At 37.7% G+C, this 20,179-nt stretch overlaps 1 protein-coding gene across 3 annotated transcripts in view; it reads right to left on the bottom strand.

Moving 5' to 3' along the window:
- SYT1 (synaptotagmin 1) overlaps positions 1 to 20,179 on the bottom strand; it is a 334,282-nt gene that overhangs the window by 247,282 nt on the left and 66,821 nt on the right. For all 3 annotated transcript variants that reach the window (XM_036401808.2, XM_054514798.1, XM_036401807.2), the window contains exon 2: positions 8,160 to 8,250. The gene's annotated coding sequence lies outside the window, so the exon portion shown is untranslated. The remainder of the gene's footprint in view (positions 1 to 8,159; positions 8,251 to 20,179) is intronic.

Below are 20,179 nucleotides of genomic sequence, written 5' to 3'. Positions count from 1 at the left end.
TGACAGGATGGGAGCTTTCTCTCCTATCTCCACCTGCTCCCTCTAACTTTTTTTGTACAATTCCAACAGACTTTAAATCTTACTTACAAAAGCCAATATACCAGATGTCCTTGATTGTCCCACCTGCTGGCTGTGTTTACACTCTCCATAACTGATCCACCTATCCATCCTCATGCATGCATACATGAAAGAAGCACTGGGCAGTGTACACAACGTGTTCTCTCTTGGACCTGGTACAGGGTATGTGAAGAGTGATAGCTGTTTGTTTTACAGCTTTTATTTTAGTTGTAGCTCCACAGCCTCACGTGCTTTGCTCAGGAGGTTCCATGTTGACAATCCATAATAGCTGACTTGAAAACCACCACACCAGCAGGATCTGGTCTGGGAACTGAAATACAACAGCCTTAGCTACTCAATTTGGGCTTATCTGCCTAGGGATAATATAAAATCCCTCATCAGTCAGTACATATCTTCCTCACCTGTGTTTTGATCATCAGGGGTATGGTTTTCACACAGCTGTTCCCACCTTGCTTTTTCTTTAATACAAGCTTTTAAAGAATCATGTGACGAGCTCAGGAAATCTTAGCTTCTATCTATGCTGTGCTTCTCCTGAGAAGCAGGCCACACCATGCACACAGCTCTGTGTCACACAGAATAGCTGAAACCTGTTTACTGCTATCAAAGCTTATTTACAGCCCATCAGAAAGCTAAAAATGCTTTTAATTTTCCCACAATATAAAGCAGACTGCCACTGTACTTCTCATCAAATCAGATACCCTGCCAGGGAAAAATACAGGCTTCTGCATTCGGTCTTCAGTTAGCAATGAATCTGGCTGCTCAGAACAAGGGTTACAAAGTCAAAGCCTCATTACAGGATCATTGTGCAAATACAGCAATTTACAATCAAGAAATATATGTCAAAAAAATAGTGTATTGCAAACAAACACTGTACAAACAGACCTCTGCATATATCTGAATAATACCATCACATTTTCCTGTTTTTCTATAATATGTCCCAAATACTGCCAATATGTATATCTGTCCATATTATCCACAAGTACAGAGCAAAGTCATGTATATAAATATGTTTACATATAAATATCCACTATTTTCAGTCATTTAAACTGGAAACTACAAAGCAAGAGTTATGTCTACAGTTGCATGTATTTATATTCCTAGTTCTTTAATGATGGATTTCTTTTACTGATGTTGTATGCGTTTGTGATTCCATGCTTTTTTCTAAATGACTACTCTTATCTGTATACAACATGTTATTAAGATTACTTTCCCACTTTTCAGTGACTTCCTACCTTACTCACATCCCTCAGAATTTGGGGAATGGACCCAAGATTCAGATATGTTGAAGAGTTCAGTTATGGTAGCTATAAAGAGACCAATTACAGTTAATTATTACTATTATTAATGCTAATTAGTAAGTAACAATTTGTTGAGAAAACTAACTGGAAAAGGGAAGAAAGAAACTCATCAATGAACAAGAAAGTCTGTCTCGGTTCATTTTCTGTGTTGGCAATGATTTATTTGGTTCTGTGGGCATGTTTGCCACCCTCCAGCTGCTTTCATAGTCTCTGTTTCTTGAGATATCTGAAGAGCTAAGTCTGATACGAAGATTTGATGGATGTCTGCCTAACTAATGTATGTAGCTATTACTTTGTATTTTTCTTCTTTATTACATTTTCAGAATCAAAAAGAGATAAGCATTAGTACAAGTCTCTGTTATCAATATCAAGAAGACACACACAAAAGATGCTTGAACAAAATGAAATTCTACATGTCCGTGGTAGACAAGCTGTTGTTGGAAAGTGCCAGATAATTAAATTTTATAGAGAATTACAAATTTTGGACCTCTCACAGTGATGAGATCTGTCAGACACAGATAAGAATTTGTAGTTTTAAAATATACAACGTTTCATATCACATCTTCTTTTAATGTGAGAACAAAACAAACCAGCTGTTTGTGCCAACAGCTCCAAGCAGTTTGTCATACAGCAAAGGACAAAGCATTGCTCTGGTTGGACCGCCACCCTTCTGACACCCATAGACAGAGTCATAGATAAAGTAGGAATCTGCATTCACCCAGTTTACCAAAGAAATAGTGGGAGGACAGCAGAGGATGTATTTACCTCAGGACAGAGCCCTAAGCAAGGGTGCAAAGAACAGGAAGCCCCAACAGCAGAGCAGGCACTAGAAGGGACACAGCAGGTCTGCATGACTCCAGCTGAAGACCTGGATACCCACCCTGTCCCAGCATGGGCTGGGTTTGTTCTCTAACACGTTTGCACATGAAGGACATAATAAAATTGGATTCACAGTGATACAGAAGGCAAGTATTTTTAAATATTTTAAGGAAAGGAATGTAATTTTTATATTTTTTCTTTTTAATGCCACATACAAAGGGTTACACACAAAACCTGCTCACTTGCTGTGAGATGAGGTTAGAAAAAAGACCCTCAAATCTTCCAGACTATCCTGAGAAAATGACCTTTACTTCCTCTGGTTGCTCAAACTGTTTGAGAGACACTGTGGTGTCTGGGGCACCTCTGTCCTGGCCCTTGTAGCAGAGGCTCAAGGCACTGGGAGGAGAGGCAGGGTCTGCCCAGGGCTGGTCACAGCAGGTTCCAGATGCCCTCACTGCACCCACCACAGGGCACAGCTGAGCCCACAGCTGAGGTGGGGACACAATCCCCTGGGAGCACCTCTGGGAAATGTACTTAAGACAGTGCAAAACCACTTATGATGGTGCAAAACCACCAGCAGTGAGAAGGGAGAAGGGAAAGTGTGACAAACAGCCCTGTCACCAAGGTGAGAGGAGGAGGAGCCCCAGAGGCTGGAGCAGAGACTCCCCTGCACCCATAGTGGGGACCATGATCATGCAAGTTCCCCTGTAGCCTCTGGAGGCCCCTGTGTTGGGGAAGAGGATGAGGAGTGAGTGACAGGGATCAGCTGTTATAAACTGGCCACAAACCTCACTTCCCACCAATCTGTGCTGCTCAGTGGGGGCAAGCAAAAGGGTTGGGAATGAAGGAGTGAATTTGAGAAGAACAAGGGGAGAAGGTGTTTTAGGGTTTGTCCTTGTTTCTCACCACACCAATCTATTTCAATCAACAATAAATTAAGTTAATCTCCCTCAAGATGAGCCTGTTTTCTCTGTTAAGGCAAGTGATGTCCCTGCCCTCATTTTGAGACACCTGGAGTGAGAGAGGGGCTGGGTGGGAGCCTGGCAGCCAGCTGAGGTCTGCCCACTGCTCTCGGGAATCAAATCTGGGAACTGAATTTTACAAATTCAGCTAGTCCAATTATACAAAAGTGACCAAAGTTCATTACTTATTACAATGCTAAGCACAGTTGCTGACAGTGAGGTGAGCAAGACTTGCTACACAGAAAGTATATGCTGTTCCACCACCTGATGCCCACAGCCACCTTCTGTGAAGGCTCAAAGTTCTGGAGTGGTTTCAAAAGCTGCTTAAACTGATTTAAGGCTTTGCTACTGCCAAAAGAGAAGAGATCCTGCCCTACTTTTCACATGCACATCACTGCACTACTTTCTTTTGAGGCAGCAATAAGGCTTATCTGGCTGAAAACTACTGTTCATTTTTAGTGCTGGAACAAAAAGGGAGCAAAAGATCACCACTTCCAGCAAACACACTATCATGAAACTATACCCTTGGAGGGCTACAGGCTCATGGTTTCAATGTACCTCAGAAAATAACTATGCTTATGAGACTTGGATCACAGCCATTCCCCCAGCTTCACACTGAGATTTCTTAAAATGTCCATCCTGATTTATTCAGATGTAAAGATAAAAACCTGCTGGGTTTTTTGAGGCAATTTGTCATAAAATTTTTTCAACACTGCTTGACCAAACCTGTGACAGGACCAGAGGACTTTCTGAACCAATCTAAATTTATGGTCTACTAATCTGGTATCCTCTCTGTGACAAATGACAAGGTCAATCATTTAACAAATGGGCATGACCTCCTTCAGTAGTTATCTGTAACATACATAATTCAGTCCATGAAAGAATACCCTACACACTTAGCCATTCATTTTGCCCAACACCTGGGGTCTTCTTCTTCCCCCTAAAATCTTAAAAAAATTTACTCACAGAAGCATAGAATATGCTCAGTTGGAAGGGATTCAGCTCGAGTTGGAAGGGTCTAACTCCTGGCCCCAAGAATACCACCATGTGCCTAAAAGGCATTGTCCAAATGCTTCTTGAACTCTGTCAGGCTTGGTGGTGTGACCACTTCCCCTGGGGAGCCTGTTCCAGTGCCCAACCACCCTCTGGTTGAAAAGCTTTTTCCAGATATCTAACCTAAACCTCCCCTGACACAACTTCAGGCATTTGCTTGGGTCCTGTCACTGGTCACGAGTGAAGAGATGGGTACCTGCTGCCCCTCTTTCCCTCATGAGGATATTGAAAACCACACTGACATCTCCCCTGTTCAGCCTCCTCTTCTTCAGGCTGAACAAACCAAGTGCCCTTATACGGCCTCTCCTCTGGACCCTTTTCCATCCTTGCTGCCCTCCTGTGGATGCTCACTAATAGCTTCACATCTTTTTGATATTGTGGCACCCAGAACTGCTCCCAGCACTCAAGGTGAGGCTGCCCCAGTGCAGAGCAGAGCAGGAAAATCCCCTCCCTTGCCCAGCTGTGATGCTGTACTTGATGTCCCCCAGGACAGAGCTGGCCCTCCTGGCTGCCAGGGCACTGCTGACTCGTCTGCAACTTGCCCTCAACCAGGATCCCTCAGGTCCCTTTCTATGGCACTGCTCTCCACCATCTCATTCCCCAGTCTGTCCTTACATCCAGGGTTGCCCCATCCCAGAATCCAGCACTTGCTCTTGTTAAACTTCATATAGTTGGTGATTGGTTAAGGTTTCTCTGTAGGGCCTCTCTGCCCTCAAGGGAGTTGACAGCTCCTCCCAATTTAATGTTGTCAGCAAACTTATTTAGTATTCCTCTGTGTCCAAGTAATTAACTCTAACTGCCCTGTCAATTCAAAACCATTCTTAATTTTCCCAGCTTCTTGGCTTCATCCTATAGCAATCTAATGGAGCTTTTATCCAGCCAGTTAAAAGCCACAATTCTCTTCCCAGATATGGTGTGCACTTGTAGGTGCACACTTTCCCCATAAAACTATTATTTTCCCATGTTGTTTTAGTTTCTTTTTTTGTCTGCCAAAAGGAAAGAAAAGGCACATTCCCCCCTCCACACAAACATATATGCAGGAGAATGAATGTCTGGTTTCTGACCATTACTGACGCTGAGATTGACTGGGATAAACAGCAAGGGCTCCCAGTCCCACCTCTGGCTCAGTGAGCTAACTGTTTGATTGTTCTCACGTTGTTTAACAGCTTATGTGTAATTGCTGTTGGTTTAGACCATAACACAGTAAGTGCAGCACTGTGGGAAGAAAGAGGCCTTTTTCTGCACCAGCAGTTTTATTCTCTTTCTTTCAGGAAGAGTAAAATCTGAACTTGACTGCACTACTTTGTGAAATTTTGTTTTTCTCAAAGAAGTCTTTGTTGCATCTGATTCAATCTGTATCATCCAAACCCATAAATCTCATTGCAGCTTATGTTGCCAGTATAAAATAGTTGAATTTACTTTCAGCTAAGGAGGTTAATAAAGAGCTTAATTTCAACACATTGATTAAAGTAATTCTTGCATTTATTGTTCTCCCTATTTTTAATGGATGCACACACCATAGATCTATGTAACATTCCATTTTCATGCTTAATGGTTTACCTTTAAGATGGCAATGATTAAAGGAGGCAAGATGTATCCATCTACAGCCTAGGGACTTTAACTTACCAGTGAATAGCTGAGTCTCAAAAGAGAAATTAAATGAAGAGTTAGTTCAGAAAAAAGCAGGTAAAAAACGTAGTAACAGGAAATTTTTTAAAGGCTTTTATTTTTGGAAAGAGGTTTACAGTCTATCAACCTTTGTTTGCCCATAATTTTAGTGTTCATTGCAACAATACCTTAGTCCTTATTTCTTGCACAGTCCCAGGATTCCAGGGCTCCTTCTTTTTCACAAATGGGCTAGAAAAGAAACACTTCCAGGGCAGGAAAATGGGAAAGAACTCATGAGAGTTTTGCTACCAACTAGCATGGTATCTTGAATTTAAATGGGTCAGACCATTGAGACTGGTTGGTCTGGGGCCTCCTGATTCTGGATCTGTACTATTTACAGTCTTTCTCTGTGCTCTGTGGATATTCCCTTAGCTGGCCTGAGCACCATTCTGCCTTTTTAGAATGTTCAAAGCAACTACACTGGAAGTAATAGTTCCTGTGAGAGGAGAACTGCTTTCATCCCTGTTACTATCAAGCAATAAATACTTCCAAAGCAAAAAATACCAAAATCTACACACCATAAATATCATAAATATTTCTAAATGAAAAGTAGTATTAAAGAGAAATTGCATCTAAAACACTTCAAGGAATATTTTTGCCAGTATAATGCTATTTTTAAATAGGAAGACTCCTTGTAACACTTAAAAATTTCCATTTTTTTGTATTTCACGAATCACTTCCTAACACTCAAAAAGTCTCAGAAGGCATTTCCTACTAATTCTGCTTATTACAGTAACCCCTTTAACCCATTTTGTAGTATATTATATAGGCATCAGCATGCTAGGGAACCTACCAAACAAATTCTCTGCCTCAGGTGACAAATTAAGAAGCATTTCCAGTTCAGATTTGTGCATCAGATCCTCAGGTTTTGCTGCAATCTTAGGTTACCAGTATAGATTTTTTAAAAAATTCTCCTAGATTCATTCATATTCCAGTTTTGGTTTAATTTGCTTTCCCACTTCATATTTACCTTACAGACAACTTTATTCTATTATTTCACATTCCTGAGAACCTCATTGTAGCTCACGGGTCCATGTGGATCATTTCTTTAGTAGCAATACTCTTTAGGGCACAAGACAGTCAAATGTGCATGCAAGTCCTTGAAGCTATTGTTCAAATGGAAATTCAAATTTCAAATCCCAAACCATTTGCTTTCATTTAAATTAGTCTGAGTTATAACATTGGTGACTTACTCCCAGACACATTCATAAAACAGTATTTCATATTCTCAGAAGAAACTGCCTGGAACTGAGATATGCAAGATAGTGAACAGAGATGGAAATTAATTTTATCACTGTGATGAACACACTACTAGTTCAATCAAAATTTATTTTCAAGTTTTGGTGGAACAGGAACAGATTCAGGGGAATTAAAAGATTAAATATTTTTGATAGAATCATAGAACATGCTGAATTGGAAGGGACCCATCAGGATCATTAAGTCTAACTCCTGTCTTTTAAAAATGAAGAGTCTCTTTACCAATGTAAGTACCTTGCAGGAAATAAAGACTTCTATATTAAATATATTTATAGCTGGATGTTATTATGCTGTTAATACAATTGTGACATGAATTTAATTTTTGGCTCCAAAAATCAGAAAAGGGTCTAGAATACAAGCCTGATACTATAATCACACCTCCTAATTTCACTGTGCTGTCTACATCACTGATACTGAATTTCACTGAAATGACTACAGAAGCAATGGGACTGCCTGGTGGAGACTGAGATGTACAAGCATTAACTCAAATGGAACTCATCAGCTAAAAAGGCACAGCAGACATTCTATCTGCAACCTGGAAAATCACAGTACCTTTCTATATGCAGCCACATTGCATAAGATACTCACAGGCAAAAATATAAGGACACACACTGCTAATCAAAGACAAGCCCTACTCAGAAGTGATCTGTTTAGTGGTGCACAATGGCAGATGCCACAGCATATTTTTTTGTGATGCAAGGCTGCTCAAGATCATCTGTGGATAATGAACCATGACAGCTTGGGATTTGATAAAACATAAATTGATGGTGAAAGAAGGCAAAGAATACAACTACTATCTCAACAAGAAATGCAAATCAACTGGATTTTTTAAATCTTTAATGTCAGAATGAAGTGTCATGTTATTACCACAAAATTACGTGTTCATTAATCTAACAAACTGTGCATCAGAAAAAGTGATTTCTTTAATTTCTTTACTATCTCCATTTTAATTCTTGGAAAGTGCCATGGATTAAAGCATTTAATAGGTTATAGAACGTAACAGAATCTTGTTTGTTTAAAATACCTTATATGATTGGCATCAATGCAGGGTTCACAGGGAAATCTTGAATGAAGGGTCTTCTTCTTCACAGCTCAGAAAATTATTCCTTTTCTCCCTTTAAAAGAAAGACATTCAATGTAAACAATTTCCAGTACCTGTAGTGCTGTATTTTCCATCTTTGCCCATGAACAACTGCTGCTTAAAAACTTTTTTAAATGTACTTGGTTTGTTCACTGCTTTCAGCTGATTGCCCGTAGCTGATTATCATGAGATTTAATCAGACTGTTAAGAGACACAGAGCAAAAATAAATGAAAAAAATTTCTTCATCATGGACTGATTTGGACTGTTTTCTTGGTGTGCTCCAATATTATGTATTTCTGTAGATTTCATCAGTGAGCCAAGTAAAGTGCACATCATGTCTTTCTAGTGCTGTAACCCAAAAGATTCCTTAACTTAGCGGCTCAGTGAATTCACACTGGAAAGACATGGATTTACACTTGAACATTTTTTAACTTCTATACACAAAAAGATAATTTCAGAACAGTTTGGATTAAGGGGCAAAAGTGATATCAGTCAATTCAATCTTAGACTCAAAACTATTCTTTCCTAGAACTATTCTGATTATACTATATATTTTTTTTCCTTCTCTGCCCTTCTATTTGCCTTCTATAGTCTCATATTCTGGTAAATTAAAGGAATTCACATGACTTTCCCCCCACAGCTATAACGAGAAGCTCCAGTTAGACTGAATGCTCACTGTGCTGGAAGTTGTTTGAACAAGACTGTTAGACATCTTTAAGATTTTTATAAATCAAATCCCTTAGACAGTAAAGAACAAGAGTAAAGCTATATCAATATATTTGTTCTACAGATGAAAGCTAAGGTACACAAATATTAAACTATATGCTGAAAGTCACATGAGTCTGGTTCAAGGATCCTTCTCAGTCTTAAATGCCTTGAATCCTTATCTAGTACCTGAACCACACCCCTTAAAGCCTGTCCCCAGCCCCCATATCTTATATGTAGCACTTCTGAATATTTTCCTTAGGAGGAAGTACTATCAGTGTTTAATTCTGTCGGACTTGACAATATTTAAAAATATAAAACTACAAATAAAGATTTTTTTAAACAACAAAAAGATTTAATTAAATAAAAAATAATTAAAATAATCTAAAATACTTGGGAAGCTTTCATTTTTCATTAGTTAAGAATTAAGTAATAAATACTGTAAAAATGATGTAATTTTCTGTAAATGTATATACCTATTATTTGTCTTCTAATTTTTAGGGAATAAATTCCATATCAGCAAGCGCATTGCATTGAATTTAGAGTCACCAAAGTCTGGGGGTAAAAGAATTTACAGCTCCACATAATGTGTCCTTTCTATCAGAACAGGAAAAAAGACTAAAGCCTTTGAATTACTCCAGGACCTAGGGTTTTAATGAAATAACTATCAGGAAAAGCTGGTTAAAAATGTTCTGACTTTCAGAGTCAACAATTATTTTGTAGCTTGTGGCTGTCTGGATAGAATATCTTTATTTATCAAAACAACAAAGTGAAATTAAACTCATTAGATGCAAACCACAACATTAATAAAAAAATCACTGCAATGTCAAGCACTCAAAGTTTAATTCATTCTATTTCTGAGGCTTTATGAAAGTCTCTGAGTCACAATTTTTTTGTGGGGAGCTATGCCGTATCCAGTCCCTAGGTTGTTTTTTCAAGGAATTTAAGGGGTTTACCTCTCCTATTCATGAATGCTCTAGAATTCACATACCTTATGGAGCAGATCCTTAAAATAAAAGAATTATTTTTGTGATGAAATTCCTTTAAGATAAAAAAATCCGCTAATTTTATACACCAAATAATAGATCCTTATTTTCTCTCCACATCCTGTTTTTGGTTTTTTTCCCCCTCTAGCATGTAACATATATTGTATGTTCCTATATATCCAAGACAACTCCCACTGAATTCCATTTTCCTGCCTTCCTGGCTCATTTCTCAAGCATTCCCAGTTCTCTCGAGCTAGGATTACTGGCTGATACTACAGGCAGTTATGCTGGCAGCTCTACATCTGCTGTCCAGATATCCAATTCCTTATTAAATCTGTCTTCTCTAGAGCTCCCTGCCAATTCTGACTCTTTTTGTTTAGTCAGTCCCAGTTTCCCATTCCACGTCCAATTTTTATGCCCTTTCTCATTATCCAGGTTGACTATTAATCCACTGCCTCTGCCCATCAAGCCTCAGCCATTCCCTCCTCAGCTCAAGGCTGACCAATTTTCTGGTACTCTTCCACCCACTGGGGTGCTGGCAGAGTTCTGTCTGGGATAACACATAGGGGAGTACCAAAAGCCATCACAGGAAACTCTTTTTAGATCTTTTTCATCTTACAACAAAAAGTCCATTGGATGATAGGGATGCAAGAGTTTATCACAGTCAGCCTCCAGAGTTCTGAGAAGCCAGGGCTCACTTAGTAATGACTGCAAATGGGTATTTTTTATCTTTGTTTTATTAACAGATCCCTCTTCCCTCTGTGACTTCTTTTCCTTTTCAAAAGGCTTATGATTTTGCTAATTCTAGCGAATATTCACAGGCATGGCCACAAACACATTCTGTCAGAACTGGCAATCCCACTGCTAGGCAGAAGACCTAAATCTGCCAAAAAGGAAACTTTTAAATATGACATGCAGTTTTGTGCTGATATCTTAAAACTGTGTTGAAAAATCCTAGTTAGATGCAAATATTTCTAAGGAGACAGGAGTTAACATTTGGAACTCAAGAAAAAACACATAAATCTATAGAAGTTTTAGTACTTTTTAATATAGGTAACAATGGAGCATGAACCATGTTTCAACAAGAATTTTTAGGTTTTCTTAGAAATTTAAAACTACTTTTTACAAGTCTCTTAGGGAGCAGAATAGATGAACTCTCTCACTTATTGGATGAACAGTGCATAATACTTTGCATAATGAAATTAAGCAGCCTGAAGTACATGTGAACATGACTAATGAGACCAAATGCAGCAGGAAAACCAAGCAGATGGCTTGAGCGAGCTGGAACAGAGTAGCAGGGAGAGATCTGAATGTTTTGGGGTTTTGCAGGATACATACAGAAAAACAAATATAATTTTTGCATTTCTGTATAACAGTGCATCTGTCAGCACTCTGGTGGTCTACAGACCACAGGTGAGAGCTTGCCAGAATACTAATACTGTCTGTGGAAAACCTTTATGTGTCGTCTATGGAGACACACAACACGAACAAAATGGAGGTTGGGGGTAGGAGTTGTTTGTTTTGCTGAGCCTTGCTTTTTTCTTTTTTAATTGCATAAAAAGATACTTAAGCTGGTAGTATATTCTTAATGAATTAGTTCTTCATCAACAGCGTGGGTCTCAGACACCTCCTTAGTAGTATGAACATCTAGGGGGAAATGCAGTAAGAGAGAGAGAAAGGAGGCACCAGGTATTAAAAAAATAAAAAATGATGGGAAAAGGCTTTCTTATCAAGAAAGGTCAATGACCAACTTCTAAAGGATGCTACCAGAAATACTGGAAGATGAAGATGAAGATACATTCAGTTTGCTCTCATTGCTTTCTGGGAAAAAAACAAATCCACAGAAAAGATGAACTGTTCATTTCTGTAACAGGAGTACAATGAGGGTTAGCAGACAGCCTCACTTGAGTGGTATTCAGGTGAAGGCATAGCTCAGCTCTGCATGAAACACATTCTGACACTGGCTATTTACATCTGCAAACTTAAGGGCTTGCCTGCAGTTATGTTATAAAGAACAAGCAGATTCAGAGAGAAAAAGTATAAAATTGAGCAAATTTACAATGTCATCCTGCTGCCATCTCTACCACAAATGACAGGGATAAAATGCCTTCGGATGTGTATTTTCTGATTGAGATTATTTTTTCACTAGAAAACTTTATGTGATGTTTTGAAAGGAAGCACAGACATCACCTCAGATTGCAATATAAAGGTATCTTGTCAACAAAGTAATTATAACCAATGTTCAAAAGAAAACTATTTAATTGATTTTTCTACTCCTGTCAACAAGTATAGTAGTCTGTATCACTGCTGATGATAATGTTACAGCTGTAGCCCATCTACCACATATTTGACTATTACATGCTCCTAATATTCAGTGCTCACAACACAATTTTGTAGTGCAAAATACTTGTAATACCAACACAAATTGCTGAGGTACAAAAGTCACATAGTCTTTAATCCCTTCAGTTCATTTTAAAAATGTATCTTTCCACTGTGTGCTCTGGTCTCTCTTTTTTAAAAGTTCAGAATATTTAGAAACATAGAAAGAATGAATAATTCCATGGAGCATCATTATTCAGGCAAGAAAATAGAAAAGGACCAAAACTCACAAAACCAAAACCTTCTTTTAGTTCTGGAAGATGGTAGCAGTATTTCCTTTTTTTTTTTCCAGGGCCTTCTGATGGTATTTTTTCTCTCCTGAGAGACAGAGGACTCAAACTCTACCTTTGTATCATTTTATGTTTGGCATAATATTGTATATAGGACAACCAGCAACTTTAAAGGAAGCTCGTAGGAGCGAAGTGCAAAACAAACAGAAGAAAGTGGTTCTCTGCCCAACAGGTGAAAAAATCTACGAAACTGCCAGAAACATATTAGGGGGTAAAAGAAAATTTTAAAAAGATGAATAGAGAAACTTAACACAAATTTAGAAAAGAGATTCATTGAAAGCTGGTGATATCACACCAGGTTTAGGAAATCCCTTGAGCTGAAAACAGTTGGAGGCTGGGAATTTTCTAGAGATGTGTTATGTACTCTCACTCTATTCTTCTCTTCTCTGGAAATCTGCTATGGCTTATTGGAGATAAGAACACTGTAGAACCAGGGCTAAGAGAATCCCTGGTCTGAATTTTTGGAACTATTCTTCCATTTCAATGAGCTACTCTGAATTTGTTTATACTTCTGCCTAAGCAAAGACAAGGAAATGGATGCCTTCATATTCAAAGAATTAGTCAAAACCACTGCATGACACATCTGCATCACCCACTGGTCCTCAGTGAGACCAGTTCTACTGAACAAATTTGTATGGCTTAAACTAGGTATGTCCATGATCATAATTTCATTAGTAGTGGTTTCTGTTATTTAGAATGGTAAAGGAGAAAAATTTAAAATAATAATAATAATAATAGTAATACTAATAAATGTTAGATCAATTTTCTATCCTTATATAGCACAGACAAATGTAAGGCAGAAAAGGGTAAACAAAGAACTCAACAGGATGGTCTAAAACCTATGAGGACCTATGCTTCATTTTATGTGGTAAAGCAAGAGCTGAACACAAAGTGACTACAGTAAAGAGTCATGAGAACACACAGACTTAGAACTGTCTGATCTGGTAACTGCAACTTGAAACTGTTTTCTTTCCCTGTGTGTTGTTTTAGGTATCCATATGGTACCACACAGCTAGACATCTATAAAAAATTACCTTGGTGACATGTGGCTAACATCTTTGAGTTGTCAACTTTCAAAAAAATGTGCCTGTCTCATATATCAGTATTCAAGCTTATATGTGTTTTCTGGTCTCTCTAGTCTCAGTAGGATGTTTTTTCACCTTCCTCTTGGGGATATTTCTTTCCAGAAGAATTTGGACTGAATTTTTTGTTTATCTATTAAAATTATACAAAATTAGTGAAGGAAATTCTGGTCCATTTTTCTACTTTCCAATCAAAACCAGCACACAATACATACAGGCAAATACACACTTTGGTTTACACATAAATGAGAAGAAGACAAAATATTATTTCGACCAGCACCCTACTTTATTGGCTCCCATTTGAAATTCTGGGTAAATATCACACTCCTGCTTCCACTTCACTTATGTATGATGTTACTTAGTAACATTCTTTCTGCTTTTGCTTCACTGATCATTAACATTAATTTTTTTACTATAGCAAAAGCAGACAGTGACAGACATCTTGCTTTGCTGTAAACATTTTCCTTCCACATGAATGCTGAATGCTGAAGCATGCAATTAAAAGTAAGAATCAATAGTTCACTACAGAGCAAAAAAATTACATTTCCTTATACTGTGCCAACTCCTACCCTCAAACTCTCATTCTGACCTCTTGTACCACACTAAATTCATGATCTCTAATTCCACACTGATCAATTCATTTACTTGCCATTAAAGAACAATTTCCAGCTTAAACTATCAGCATAACCTTTAATTTATGAAAGATATCAAACAAAATATCTCATACAGAACTCTCCACAGAAGGAACAATTGGGTTTTTTCACGCCACAAGTGAAAATAACTTAGACATACAATTAACAAGTTGACTAGAAAGGGCAAGTTTTTGATGTTCTGTCTTCCAGATCTATGGACCTGTCAACCAGCAATTATTAAAGTCAACTAACGTGACCAGCTGACAACTTCTAATGCCATATTAAGAGTTTAATGTTCTTTGCCAGATCAAGCTGATGTACAGTATGCTCCTCTGTATCTAGAAAACTCAGCAGGTCCTTTTTAAGATGACAAAACAATCTTCACAAAGCTCTGGTAAACAGAAGCTCACCGTTTATCAAAATCCTGTAAACTACCTCAGGTTCAACTCTCCTCAAAGTAAGTTCTTTAGCCAATAAGGTTGGAAAGAAGCATTTTCCTCTACAAACAGCTTGGATGAGCTGACATTTTTCTCACATACACAAAGAAAAAGAAAATCAAAAGCCACTTGCCAAGCATTGTTTCCCAACTGCAACATTTAAAGGAAGATTGCCATTTCCTCTGGCAAAGACTTATGAACATAAAAAAAAAAAAAAAAAGCTGTACTCATAAAATCGGGAAAAAAAACCCTCAATCAAATTAGGAATCTCTAACAGCATGAACTTATCACATACACCCAGGCAGAGCTCTCTTGCAACTAGGGATCAGATAAAGATTTTAATTAGCTCCCTTGAAAATTGTTGTTTGCATTTAGAACAAATGACAAGTTCATCATCTCCTCTTTATCATCCACTTTCCAGGAAGCTTCTTTGTCAGAATCTCCACCCAAACCATGAATAGGTGCACACATAAAGCAGTCAAATTATGGTGAATTACAACAAAGTGTCATTTAAGAGTGGGAACCCTTTGTATTTTAAGCTTGGAGCTCCTACTGCCCAACTGGGCAACACAGCTTAGATGGCAAGTTTTTAGAGTTGCACTTACTCGGAAACAGGAAAACATGGGAATACTGCATCCAACTCACAACAGTGAAATCAGGTTTGCATCAAGAATGACATAAATTACAAGACACATGAAATCTTATAATTAGTTCAGACAAACAAATGCATAGCACAGTAAATTCTGCCTTCATAGAGGAAAGAGTGCCAGGCCCACATATTTTTCAATCTGCATCTTCTATTAACTTTCACACATATTATACGCATATAGATTTATGAACATAAATGTGTTAACAACCAATCCATCAGTCCAGAATAACCAGACTGTAGTAAAGATAGCATTTTTAATAATTTTCATTTGTCTTTGAGGTACTACTTTCTTAACTATAAGGAAGTGCCTGTCACTTAACAGAAGAGGAAACTAGTCCGTAGTGCCTCTACAAAGGTGTAGGTGAATCACAGTTTTAGTCTTTTACTTTGCATCTTAACAAGACATTCTGAAAAAGAGAGTGTATGACAGATACTAATATTTCCCTCAAGAATCAAACCAGAAAGTAAATAACCAGATACAAATTTAGTATTGGTTGATTGCTTGGATACCAAAAGTAAGTTTGTACTTATTGAGATAGTCCCCAGGTGATGAGCAAAATGTGATGACCAATGGCTCAATCAGTCTTTAAGCCATTACTTCAGAAATACTACTGAAAAAACCCACTTGTAGCAGATGAAAAGTCTACTCAGTTTTCTACAGATTTCGTGAGACTTGTCAATATTAGATGATCAGGCTTAAAAGATGTGAATTTATCAGTAAAACAGCTGCTTACTGAGAATCTCCAACAGAATATTAAGAGATACAGATAATTTTACTTACTAGAAAAGTAATAACACAATGCCATAAAAATGTCCAAAACCCCCAAATGGCCACTGAAATAATCAGTTTCTGCAATACATTTGTATTAATATTACTTTTTTCTTTTGTTTTCAATTTTTCAATCAACTATTATTTTAAAACTATAGATAAACTGACATTACTGCTTCATTTCTAGTTGGCATCTTTCTGACTATCTCTGAACAGTAGGAGTCAAAAGGACACTGAAGTTTCAGATACTGTGGTGGGTTGTCCCTGGCCAAAGACTAAGTTCCCACCAGCCACTCATTCACATTACCTCCAAGCATGGAGGGGAGAATTTGAATCACAGAAACAAGGAAAAACTCATGGGTTGAGACAAAGCCAATTTAAAAAGTAAAGGGAAAAAATAGGGCAAAAATATACAAGTGAAGCAAAAGCCCTCCTGCCAACATCCCAGTGCTCAAACAGCCTCTAAGCATCAGCTTTTATCACTGAGCGTGACATTCTAAGGCACAGAGCACCCCTCTGGTCGATGTGGGTCACTTGTCCTGCCTGTGCTCCTTCCCAAGCTCTTGCACACCCACCCCAGCCTACTTGCCATGGACAAAATTAGAAAAGGCCTTTTTGTTGTGCAGATGCTGCTCTGCAATAGATAAAACCCCGGTGTGTTACCACCACTGTTTCAGTCACTAACCTAAATCGGCATCGTGTGAGCTGCAATGAAGGAAGGTAACTCCATCCAGAGTCAATACAGATACTCAGTCACAGTTCATGACTCAAGTTAGCCAGCATGACATCTAACTGCACACAGTGACCTTCCCTCATTCTCTTTCTCTCACTGTTTCCACGCACACTGATGAACAAGCAACCAGGACACCCAAAAGCACTACTCATGCAGTCCAAATGCAACTCCTGAGGACACAGTACTCAAACCAGATGTCACCTCTGATGCCACAAGCTTCATTTCCATCACCTAATTGTTCCACTTTCCAAAGGGCAGCACAAGAAAAATTACTCTACTGTCTTTGCTCCAGATAGTATATAATATACTTTATAAATACCTCATGCCCATAATTGCATTATCCCCCTTTTCCCTCTTTTTTTTTTTTTGTCTTTCTAATTTCTCTAATTCCTTTCCCTTAACTTACTGCCAGTCAAAGCCTGTCCAGTTCTCGACATTCCTGATGTATTTGACATCTCTGAACTTCCTGGTACTTCATACATTTCTTTGATTGCCCTAAAAAATTCAACTAGCATTCAGTCCACTAAGGAACTTCTCCATCCTGTTGTCTATTCATGTTTCCAAGCTGGTGTTTTGTGCTTGAATGGGAATCATGCAGGTAAGAACTTAGTAGTGACCCTTACTGATAGAAATGCAACTTCTAAAGTTTGTGATAGTACATATGAAAAAAGAAGTAGAAATATGATTAAGTAAATTAAGTAAGTAATTCTATTTCTCACACCATTTCATAGTTTACTTCAGGAATATTTTAACATAGAAAAAACAATATTGAGGCAAAACTTAATTTCCATGTTGTACTAAATTGCATTCGAAAAAGCAGCAGTTTTCTTGACTCACTGTCATGTTGTCAGTCCATATTGAACTGAAACAAATTGAAGAAGTAATTCATAAAACAATATTATTCTCAGCAGTTCCACATGCTGTCCAGGCTATTTAAATAGTCTATAAATAATTGCTCAGAAAGGCAAAACTGACAGTGTGCATAGACTGGTTGATGAATCATAAGGTATTTTAAGTAAAATTTTGCTTGATTAACTGTTTTGTTTTTAAACCACCCACACCGTATTGTTTGATGTATCAGGACAGATCAAACTGTTCTCATTCTTACTGAAAACCAGACAAGCTTACAAATGATAAGTTCTCTTGTATTATGGAACTGATGCCAAACAGAAGAGCTGTGTATTGTGTGATTCCAATTTTCTAATTTTTGGCCAAGTATTTAGCACCAGGTATTGTTACATATGAAACTAACCCAGATATGTCACACACTTATAGCTTTGTGTCATATGGAAGTAATTTTAGTTTTTGTCGCCTCATTTTCAAAATACGTTTATTTGTACTCCTGAAGTATAATTCCTCATTTGAATTTTTTTTTGTCAGCTGGCAACCAAACTGATTATATCTAGAGTATCTTCAGACAGAGGCATAAATGAACAAAGCCCACTGATTTGAGGCAAAGCATACCTGACTTCTGTCATTGTAAATGCTGCCAGTGCATACACTTCTTTGTTTAGACCAGCAGATGAGGTATTTGCATGTCTAAAGATGCACAAAAGCACCTAATGGAGATTATAAAAGCATCTAAATGAGGAAGCACCTTATTGCCAGCAACCTTCACGGGAGTCAAGCATCTATTATAATTAGTCATTCCAGTAAAACCTACCATGTTTAACTCTGGTCACCTCCAATACTTCCAGTACTTCTAAACAATATCCTTAATAATGTCAATCAGAAATCTCATTTTCCAAAAGATAAACATCAAAATTTATCACTCAAAGCAATAAAGAAAAATTTAAACTGGGGGTATGAAAAATGTATTAGCTCAATCTTTTGGGAAAAAAAAAAAAGCAAACATCTTAGGTAACACAATCAGCTTCATCTCCAGGTTTTGCAATTGCAGAGTTATTCCTCCTGGCATGCATACAGTTTTAGATTACTACCTTTGTACAATATAATGCAATATAATATTTATAGTATAGCAAAGTTTTCCCTCACCTTCATGTGATTTCACTTTTTTACATGCTCCTATGGAAGTATTACAAATTAATTGCATGGATCACATTTTGTAGACACAGTATTGTATCAGTGCTGACTTAAAAAAACACTAATGAATTTGCTAACCACTCGGTCTCCCATGTGTATTTGAAGAATTAAGGATGTAAATTAATTTTTTAACTGTTCCTCTAGTTTTTGGTGGGTTGATTTTTGGGTGAACAAGAGTGAGGAGGGTAATGCTTACTTCGTTTTGCATGTGTTTATTGGATCCCAGATCCTTCCCTTCCACAATTTTCCCAGACAATAAATACTCACTCTTTTTTCAGCTCAGTCCTGAGATTTAATTAAGATGGAGTCCTAGCATGCGGAGTACTGTGCAAATATGCAGTCAAAAGAAGAAAAACATTATAGCAATAAACCAAAGAATTTAAAGAAAATACTGACATTGGCATTGGAGGATCAGGACACAGTACCAAGTTACTTTCAGTAAATTGCCACTTTAAAGTCCTTTTTCTTTTGGAAAATCAACTGTAATGCCTATCAAGCAGAAACATAGCAGTAAAAATGATGGAACACAGAATGTAAGCTAAAAACTCCCACCCTAATGAAGGTATAAAGACAAAAATAAACAGATGAGAAAAGAATGTCCTTGTTCCTAACATTAGAAGAAGCTTAAGGCTGTGGAACACAGGAAGCAAACCATCAGTCTTTCAATAAGCACACAAAGCTGTTTCTTTATTAACTCCTCAAAATGATATTTCAAGAAATAACATTAAATGGCACATTAAAGTGCTGCTTCTATAAGAGTAGCAGAAAAGAATAATATTTCATATTTTGCTGTATACTATTTAGATCTCTTTTGGTATTCTATTCTTTTATGTGCTACAGGAGTATGCAAAGCTATATTCAGTTGAAATGACACATCCAAACAACTCACCTCAGAGACTATTTAGGGCAAGCATGCCAGCACATCAAACAGTACAAGCTACAACAGAGAGATGCAAGGACAAGCTCTGCTACTATTTCAGGCTGTCTCTTGTGGAGAATTTAGGTGCCAGTTATGAAGATCATATAAATGTTTTATGTTTTGCACAATCACTATTGATTAATTATGACCGACATTAGCATTCGAAAAGCCTCAGCAGTAAGACCCTGTAAGACTGCAGACAGTCATTTCAGGTGAATTACTGGTGTGATCCTACAGAATGTCAGTAAATAAGGAGATCATCTCACCACAATAATTATCGAGGCAGTAGAAAAACAAACTAACAAAATGCACAGCAGTGACATGTTATCTAATCACAA

The sequence above is a fragment of the Molothrus ater genome, chromosome 5 (genome assembly GCF_012460135.2).
Source record: "Molothrus ater isolate BHLD 08-10-18 breed brown headed cowbird chromosome 5, BPBGC_Mater_1.1, whole genome shotgun sequence".
NCBI classification, from domain to species: domain Eukaryota; kingdom Metazoa; phylum Chordata; class Aves; order Passeriformes; family Icteridae; genus Molothrus; species Molothrus ater.
This window is presented reverse-complemented; position numbering and strand designations above follow the sequence as displayed.